Here is an 8,691-nt window from a genome sequence, read left to right as displayed (position 1 = left end):
TTTGGATAAAGAGATGTGATATATATATATATATACAATGGAATACTACTCAGCCATAAAAAAAGATAAAATCATCCCATTTGCAACATGGGCAGTTCTCGAGGATATGATGTTGAGCAAAATAAGCCAGACAGAGAAAGACAAATATTGCATGATTTCACTCATTTGTGGAAGATAACAAATACACGGGTAAGTAGAACAGATTAGTGATTACCAGAGGGGAAGGGGGCTGGGGTGGGCAAAAGGAGTAAAGGGGCACATGTGTATGGTGACAGACAAAAATTAGACTACTGGTGGTGAGCACAGTGATGTCTGTTCAGAAACTGATAAATAATAATATATACCCGAAATTACACAATGTTATAAACCAGTATGGTCTCAATAAAACTATTTAAAAAAAGAAGAAAATGCAAAAGAAAAAGGTATACTGTGTGTATGATGTGTGTGTGGAGGTGGGGGGGGGGGGGCATGAGTATACCAAATAACAAATTTAAGAAAATATGCACATGCCCTTTATTAAGAAAAATTTGTAATCATTATTGAAAGAAAACCTGAATAAATGGGGACATTCACTTCAAATTAATGTATAGAAAACCTGAATAAATGGGGACATTTGCCTCAAATTAATGTTTAACGCATTTCCAAAGTACCAATGCGAGTCTTTGTGGAACTTAATACATTGATCATAAAATTCCAATGGAGAAACAAGGCGAGTAATAGCTAAGGCAATTTTTATAAAGTTAATAAAATGGAGGGACGTAAATCTCGACTCGGTAAGACTATTACCAAAGAAAGGGTTGTATTTTTCCCAGCTGAAAACTTGACTCATTCATTTCCTCATTCATTGCATGTGTTTGAGGCTCTGTTCTGCCCTGATCCTGGCTTCGCAAATAGATCAATGAACGAAACCAACAAAATGCCTGTCCTCGGGGTGCTTACCTCCTAGTAGGGGACATTCAATAAACAAATAAAATATGCTACAACAGTGGGTAGTGATAAATATTATGAAGAAAAACCAAGTAAGTGGATAGGAAGCAGTCTATTTTAGAGAGGGTGAACAGGCAAGGCTCGCTAGGATAAAGAGGTATTTGATCAGAACCTGAATGAGGTTAAAGCAAACTGTACAGCTCTCTGTGGAAGAAAAATGGCAGGAAGAAGAAATGGCAAGTGCAAAGGCCCTGAGGTGGGAACAGAGTGTGAGAGGAAGAACAAGTGTGTCTGCAGGAGAGAGAAAGAAGGAGGAAATGAGATGAAGAAAGCAGCCAGCATCCAGATCATGGGGAGTCCTGTGGACACAGTGAGATTGTGAATTTTATTCTGAGTGGGAGCAGGGAACAGCATGATCAAAAACGTTTTTAAAGACATAACTTTGCCGTTGTTTAGACAAGAAGCTGTAGGGGAGCAAGAGATAAAGAAGAGGATGATTAGGAGGCCATAGAGTATGCAGGTGCAAAGTGGGGTGGTTTGGCGCCAAGTGTCTGTGTTGGGGGGATGAGGAATGGCTGCCTTGGGGAGCTCTGTTTTCAGGCAGGCTGTCAGATTTGCTAATGGATTGGATGTCAGGTACAAGAGTCAGCGTGACCCCAGGGTTTTCAGCCTGAGCAACTGGTCAAGTGACATACGCACGATGGAATGGATATTCGACATGTCCATGAGGAATCCACTGAATGGTGATGAGACAACTAGTTGTCCGCATGTAAAAGTAAATTAGATTCGTACCTCATACTACACAAAAGATTAAGTTCCCTATGTGTTTAAAACCTAAAAGAAAAAAAGCAAAACTTTCACACTTTTAAAAGAAAAACAGGAAAAAATAGCATGGCCTTATTTAGGAAAAGTTTCCTTAAAACAAAATTTAAAAGATTGAAAATAAACTTTATTATTTAAAACTGTTTTCCAGCTTTACTGCGGAATAATTTACACATGAAAATTATGTGTAGTTAAGGTGCAGAATGTGATGATTTGGTATACATATACATTGTGAAATAAAGCTAATTAACCCACCCATCACCTCACGTAGTTACCATTTGTGTGTGTGTATATAATGAGAACACATGAGATCTATTCTCTTAGCAAATTTCACTATTATTAACTATACTCACTGTGCTGTACAGTAGACCTCCAGAAATTACTCATCTCATAGCAGGAAGTTCGGACCCTTTGACCCTGTTTACCTCACCTTCATCCTCTGGTAATCACCATTCTACCCTGTTTCTGTGAGTTCTACTTTTTCAGATTCCACAAGTAAGTGAGATCATGCAGTATTTGTCTTTCTGTGGCTGGCTTATTTCACTTAGCATAATGTCCTCAAGGTTCTTCCATTTTGTTGCAAATGGCAGAATTACCTTCTTTTTTAAAAGTGAGTGAATAATATTCCATTGTATATATGTACCACATTTTCTTTATCCATTAATCAATTCGACAGACGCTTAGATCGTTTCCATGTCTTGGTAACTGCATGTTGCGGTAAACATGGGAGCACAGCTATGTCTTCAAAACTGTGATTTCATTTCCTTGGCTTTATACCCAGGAGCTGCTTCACGTGGTAGGTCTATTTTTAATTTTTTGAGGAACTTCCATACTGTTTTTCATAATGACTGTACCAATTTACATTCTCACCAAGAGTGCTCAAGGCTTCCCCTTTCCCCATGTCCTCACCAGTGCCTCTTGTCTGTTGTCGTCTTGATAATAGCCATCCTAACAGGTGAGAGGTGACAGTTTCATTGTGGTTTTGGATTTGAATTTCCTTCATGATTAGCGATGTTGAGCATCTTTTCATGTGTCTGTTGGGAATTTGTATGTCTTTGGAAAAATGTCTATTCAGATCCTCTGCCCATTTTTTAATCAGATTTTTGTTGTTGTGGTTATTTAGTTGTAAGTGTTCTTAGATATTAACCTCTTATCAGATATAAGATTTGCAAATACTTTCTCCCTTTCTATACGTTGCTTTTTATTTTGTTGACTGTTTCCTTTGCTGTGCAATAGCTTTTTAGTTTGATATAAACCTACTTGTGTATTTTTGCTTTTGTTGCCTGTGCTTCTATCATATTCAAAAAAAATCATTGCTAAGTCCTATATTTAGCTTTTTTCTAAGAGTTATAGCTTCCAGTTTTATGTTTATGTCTTTAATCCACTTTGAGCTTATTTTTATATATGATGGGTGATAAGGATCCAACTTCATTCTTCTGCCTGTGGCTGTCCAGTTTTCCCATCACAGTTTATTGAAGAGACTATCCTTTCCCCATTGTGTGTTCTTGTTGCCCTTGTCAAAGATGAGTTGACCATAACGCATGGGTTTATTTCTGGGCTCTCTGTTCTGTTCCATTGGTCAGTGTGTCTGTTTTTATGTCAACACCATACTGTTTTGATTACTATGGCTCTGTAGCACAGTTTGAAATCAGGAAGTGTGATGCCTCCAGCTTTGTCCTTCTTTCTCAAGAGTGCTGTGACTGTTTAGATCCAGGTGAATTTTGATTGTTTTTTCTATTTCTGTGAAAAATGCCATTGGATTCCATTGACTCTGCAGATGTCTTTGGGTAGTATGGACATATCAACAGTATTAATCCTCCCAATCCATTAACACTAAATATCTTTCCATTTATTTGTGTCTTCTTCAATTTCTTTCATCAATGTCTTTTTGTTTTCACTGTACAAATCTTTTACCTCCTTGGTTAAAGTTATTCCTAAGTATTTTATTCTTTTTGATGCTATTGTAAATTTTTTTTCTTAATTCATCTTTCATGTTCAAAACTTTAAAAATTTTCTCTGAAACAAAAACCTATAAACAAAGTAAGAAAACAAGCCACAGGGTAAGAGAGAGATTATTAATACACATGACTGACAAATAATTATATACAGGATGTACAAAGAACAACTCCAAATCAATTTGAAAAGGGCGAATCTGTAAAAATAGTCAAAAGGAATGAAAGGCAAAGGACAGAAGAGGAAAGTGAATGGTGAAGGCTACAAATGAAAAGATGCTCAAACTTGTCAGTAAACAAGGAAACACATTACAACAACCTGCGTTATCATTCTGTGCCCATCAGCTTAGTACACATTAAAGCATCTGACAACCCAGGAGTCCGTCAAGAGATGAAGAAGCAAGAAAAGCTCTGTATGCTACTGGAGAGTATCAATTCCTGCAGTCGCTGTGAAAAACAATTTGGAGAGAAGCAAATCTGCTTCTCAAATGCTTTACCAGGAGGCAGGTGGAGGTACTGTTTGCCCGTCTGTAAGAGCCAGCACTTGGAAGCTTTGGGGAGACACCATCCTCCTTGGGCTTCCTGTTACCCCGCATGCTTTACTGGCTGCGCCAAGACTGCAAAGCCCTGGCTGCCCTTTGCCCGGCCACTTTTCAGGGCTGTATTTGCCTGGAGGAACCTCAAAGGATGAGGCAACGTCTCACTCCAGGACAACGAAGCAGCTTGCCTGCTGCTTTCTTTAAATCCGTAGGATCCGCAAGCTCAGGGGTCCTCTCCTGCAACTCAGCCCATACACATGCAGCTGTCATCTGGCCCTCCATGTCACCCTGTGGGCATGAGGCTGGGGAACCAGTGCAAATATGCTGGCACACTGGCTACTGCTTTGGCTGTGGACAATAAAGTCTTTCATCTCTGACCCGGGAATCTCACGGGGCAGCCTAACTTGTTAGCTGGTAAGAGCACTGAAATCTCAGACTCTTCACAGTTCTCGACAGATGCCACCTAAATATCCATCATCACCATGATTCAAGTGTACAATATGCATGAAGTAAAATGCTATACACTAGTTAAATTAAATGAATTATGCCAATTTGTCAATATTATTAAATAGCAAAAACAACACTGAATGAGAAAAAGCTTGTTACAGAGTGACGTATGCACATAAAAATGTAATACTTTGCTGTACTGTTTATGGATGCATTCGTCTATAGTAATAGTATGGTAACATTCTGGGAGTGAGAAACATCAATTTCAGGACAGCGGGGGAAGCACAGACGGGTTTCTATGGTCTCTGTGTGTTTTATTTCTTAGTGAAAACTGACGCAAATATGGCAAAATGTTAGAATTTTATGAGTGGGCATATAGGTGTTCACCATGCCATTCTTTATACTTCTCTGTATGTTTGAAATGTTCCATATTTTTCGATGGCGTCAGTCTGTCTCAGACCCAGAGCACAGCCTCACATTTACTTTCAAATATGAATTTTGGTCCTCACAGTTGCCACGTTAATGCTTATAAACATAAATGCATATTTTTGTAGTGGAAACTTCTCTCAGATTAAAGCATCTCCTAGAGCAGGAGCCTAGGAAAAACATCATTAATTGCCCTGACAGTGAGGAAATCAGAGACATTTCTGTTAAAAAACCAAAAACAGAAAACAAAAACCTCCATTAAAGTCCTAATGTGAAGGCACGAAAAGGGCCCATGCTGTTCCCTGTCCGCCGGCCTAATTACTCCATCTCTCCTCCTCCTGGGCCTTTGTCCTGGCCGCCTGCTCCTGACTGACTGAAGACGCACAAGGAGCGAATGTGGACACAGGCTTTGATTTGGGAGAAAAGATGAATCGCTCTGAGCGGGTAATGTGATCTCTGCCCTTCTGCTGGCAAACAGTTGAAAGGCACTCAATACATCCTCTGCTTTTTAAAACCAGGGCAGCGAATAAAAGAGCCCGGAGGGGCTTGGGGGGCATTCATCACCTTCAGGGAAAGAGAATGTAAATAGGTTCAGATTTATTCTCTGCTCCTCCCATGGCCACAGCCGCCCTAGAAATACTCACCTTGTTTCGGTTAGAAGGCCAAGGGTCAGAGGTCAACAGGGCTGCTCCAGTTGGCTCTGTGTGGCTCTGCAAACAGCCCACACAATGAGATGCTGTTTAAAATCAGAATTCCTTTCACCCTGCGTAAGTTCCCAAAGCACCGGGGTCAACTGGCACATATCAGAGGGGTCCCACCTTTTGTCCTGCCTCTTGCTGCAGAGGACATCCGGTAAGTTGAGATCAGAAAAAGAAAGGCATTTGTCCAGGGTCTGCCCACTGCAAGGGGCAGACTGTCCAATGCAATGGTCGCTGGAGCTACCTCTCTGCAACAAGACTTGAGCAGGCCCGGTGAACGATCATCAGCTGTGAGAGGAGAACACTTGGGAGAGCTCACTGGAGCGTGATATGCACACAGTGGAGGAGGCAAGAGCCGTGCCCAAGCCGTGGTCAACACCAAGATGAGGACGTGTCTGGTGGACCAGACTGCTCAGTATCCAGTGGTCGACAGCCTGGAGACTCACGTCTGCAAGATGAGAAAACCGCACACAGGGGAGGTCCAGTCACAAAGGCTGGGCTGTGAGAGAGGAAGTGTCCTCCGTGGTTGTGAAGTCACTGCGACATCTCTCGCCACCTGCCCACCCAAGGGCCCGGCCCAGCTGTCCCGCACACTCGGGTCTGGGCCTGAGAGGAGAGACTCACCTTTAGCTCTGACTGTGAACAGAATCTAGCGCAAGGGCTGCGGGCAGTGGCAGTGCCTGGGGACAGTGATGTCCAGCAGAATGAAGTGCCAGCTGATTCAGTAAAGGAGGCCAGATAGGGAGAGAAAAACCTGACGAGAGCACTCTTGGTAGCTGATGCTCAAGCTCCTGGAGAACTTCCAGAAATAAGTCAGAGTGGAGGGGACTTTGAAATTGGCCTTCTGTAATAGCAGGTTGAAGGAAAGGCTAGCTAAATAAATAAATATGGTGTATGAATCTATGTCAATATGCATTATTCCTTAGGAGACAATCAAAGGCAAGTCTTTCTTGCATCAAACGGTATTTTTAGACTTTAATTTTAAGATTTTTTCTTAAGATTTCTCAATTTTATGATTCTCACTGTGTATTGCTGACTTGGTTTGCTGGGCTGTATGACAAAGTGCCACGACAGAGCTGTATAGTCTCACAGTTCTGAGGCTGGAAGGTCAAGATCAAGGTGTTGACAGGCTGATTCCGTCTGAGGGCTGTGAAGGAGCTGTTCCCCTCTCTCCTTGGTTTGTAGATGGCTGTCTTCTCCCCGTATCGTCACATTCTCTTCTCTCCGTGTGTCTGTGTCCTAATTTCCCCTTTGTATGTGGACACGGTCACACAGCATTAGGGGCCCATCATGCTCCACTGTGACTTCATCTAAACTTAATTACATCTGCAAAAACCGTGTTTCCAAAACACTCACGTTCTGAGGACCTGGGGACTAGGACTTCGATATGAATTTTAGAGGAACATAATCTAACCCACAATAGTTGCCAAATCACTTTTTAGAAAAATTAAGGCAATTAACACTCTCATCAACATGGTTTTAAGGTGTCATTTCATTGCAATCTCTCTATTCAGGGTGTGCTATCTTTAAAAAAAAAATGTGCCTATTGATGGGTTTTAAAAACTGATAATTATTCTTGAGTAAATCGACCATCTATGAATTGGCTATTTGAGTCCTTTCTCAAAACATGAGAGTATTTCTCCCCTCATACTGGCTAGAATTGTAAGAAAGGCCAGGAAGGACAATAGCCAATACAAGAAGTTCAGTCAGTGGATGAACTGGTCCCAACAGAATTACTGGGTCCTTTTCTACCTCGACATAAGCATCCTTCTAGAAGTTACCATGAGTGTAGTAGAAATGACATGCAGTTTAAAGTCAGAAGTACAGGATTCACATCCCAGCTCTGGCACTTTCTAAATGCATTATTTTTCCAACCCCATGGGGCCTTTGTTATCTCACAGGCAAATGGAAACAGTATCATCCTCCTCTCTGGGCTTTGAGGATTAAGTGGGATGTTAACCATGTCACACTCTGTGGGGTGTTGAAAGTTCTCAGTAATGTCCATGGGCCCCAAAGCCACTCTGCAAGGACCAGATTCTGCTTGTGAAGTGAACAAGCCACATGTCACTAAGGGAACCAGATGACCATGAACACCAGGCTTATTTATACGGATTAGCGGGTTTCTGCATGGAAGGAGAGGCCTTCATCCTGTCATTACTTGTTCCATGTGTCAGAATTGAATCACATGGGGGCATTCATGGACCCAAAATTCAATTACTTGTCGTATTTTTTATTCAACCATTTCCTCCTTTCCTTGGTAAATTTAATTTTTTCTCATTCTAATGAAGCTCACTGGAAAAATCAAATCATCCCTTTGTTTTAATAAGAGTAATCAACCTGTGATGGACGAGGCACAGGACGAAGATAGGATGGAGTTTGGTGGAAAGATCTTAAGGAAGCAGATGATCATGTCAGGGCTGGCTTTGCCTCTGTCCTTGGTGAAAGAGCTGGAGTTGTTTCCACACACCCCAAAAGCGGTACGGTCAGCTGTGGACACTGGTGGACCAAGAGGGCAAGCCTGTGAAAGAATACTAACTATCATACCATTTTCTCAAAAACAAAAGTCAACTTTAACTCAATCACAACCTTCTGTGTGTCTATTCCCTCAGAAATCAAGGGTAAAACTATTTATAGATCAATATAGTCTATGATCAATTTATTCTCATAAAACAGATCATTTCAAATCAGCCCCATTTACAATTTGGGAGTGTCTCATCCTTTTCCAGATGAAGTCTGAATTCATCATGCACTTCCACCCCTCTGTATCCGGGTCTTGGTCACGCCCACGGACGTGCCAGGCCCAGTCCCTCCTCCCAGCTTCTATGGAGCTCTACACACGCAGTGGTGCTGTGTGATGGATCCTCCTGCTTCCCCGGCCAC

This window comes from Equus quagga, chromosome 8, assembly GCF_021613505.1.
Source record: "Equus quagga isolate Etosha38 chromosome 8, UCLA_HA_Equagga_1.0, whole genome shotgun sequence".
Taxonomy (NCBI): Eukaryota; Metazoa; Chordata; class Mammalia; order Perissodactyla; family Equidae; genus Equus; species Equus quagga.
Note: the sequence above shows the minus strand (reverse complement) of the source record.